The sequence below is a fragment of the Limulus polyphemus genome, unplaced genomic scaffold (assembly GCF_000517525.1).
Source record: "Limulus polyphemus unplaced genomic scaffold, Limulus_polyphemus-2.1.2 Scaffold5690, whole genome shotgun sequence".
Lineage (NCBI taxonomy): Eukaryota > Metazoa > Arthropoda > Merostomata > Xiphosura > Limulidae > Limulus > Limulus polyphemus.
Window position 1 is genome coordinate 28,730 of NW_013671300.1, and position 1,044 is coordinate 29,773.

General features: G+C 35.7%; 1 protein-coding gene across 1 annotated transcript in view; it reads left to right on the forward strand.

Annotated features, from left to right (window-relative positions):
* Positions 1-1,044, forward strand: part of LOC111089257 — a gene marked incomplete at its 3' end in the record, with an annotated part of 41,788 nt that overhangs the window by 26,381 nt on the left and 14,363 nt on the right. The window lies entirely within an intron of this gene.

Here is a 1,044-nt window from a genome sequence, read left to right on the forward strand (position 1 = left end):
TTTTGTTTATTTTATTCACAACTTTTAACCAGGTGAACTTGGCATCTTGTATCTCACCTGATGGTGATGCCAGGTAAAACCTGGTGAAACGTTGTGAACAAAATAAACAAAAGTTTTACTCTGTAAAACCGTTAAAAAACACAGACGATTTAAAAAAAAAACATAGTTCTTTCTAATAATTAATTATCTAAACATTTACATCAATATTTACATCAAAAAAGAAGGACTGCGTTACAAACAAGACCAAACCTATGATGAAATAGAACATATTTATAATACACAACAAGCCTTAACCAAAACGCTGCATAACCAAAACAATCACCAGGGCACAGGTTATAAACCAGAGCACAGGTTATAATGTGGGATATAAAAACAAGGTCACATTTCGTGCAGGATTTTGGTTAAGGTTTATTTTGTATTATAAATAAATAAATTCACACACACACACACACACACACATATATATCAACGAGGTTAACTTCGCTTCCCGCTGCTGCTTTCAAGGTTAAATTAAGCACATTAAGGCTAACGATATTCTGGAATATCAACGAGGTTAACTACGCTTCCCGCTTCTGCTTTCAAGGTTAAATTAAGCACATTAAGGCTAACGATATTCTGAAATATCAACGAGGTTAACCACGCTTCCCGCTTCTGCTTTCAAGGTTAAATTAAGCACATCAAGGCCAGTGATATTCTGAATTATCAACGAGGTTAACCACGCTTCCCGCTTCTGTTTTCAAGGTTAAATTAAGCACATCAAGGCCAGTGATATTCTAAAATATCAACGAGGTTAACCACGCTTCCCGCTTCTGTTTTCAAGGTAGTATCCATTCTGCTTTTGCGTACAATGAATGAAAACAATTTTCAAGGCCTGTCGGGAAAACATTGTGTACATATCAACGATCGCACACTATTTGTAAAGGAATACGCGCGTATTATTATTATTAGATATTGAATAAAGAAAGTTTGTTTGTTTTGTTTGTTTTGAATTTCGCGCAAAGCTACACGAGGGCTATCTGCGCTAGCCGTCCCTAATTTAGCAGT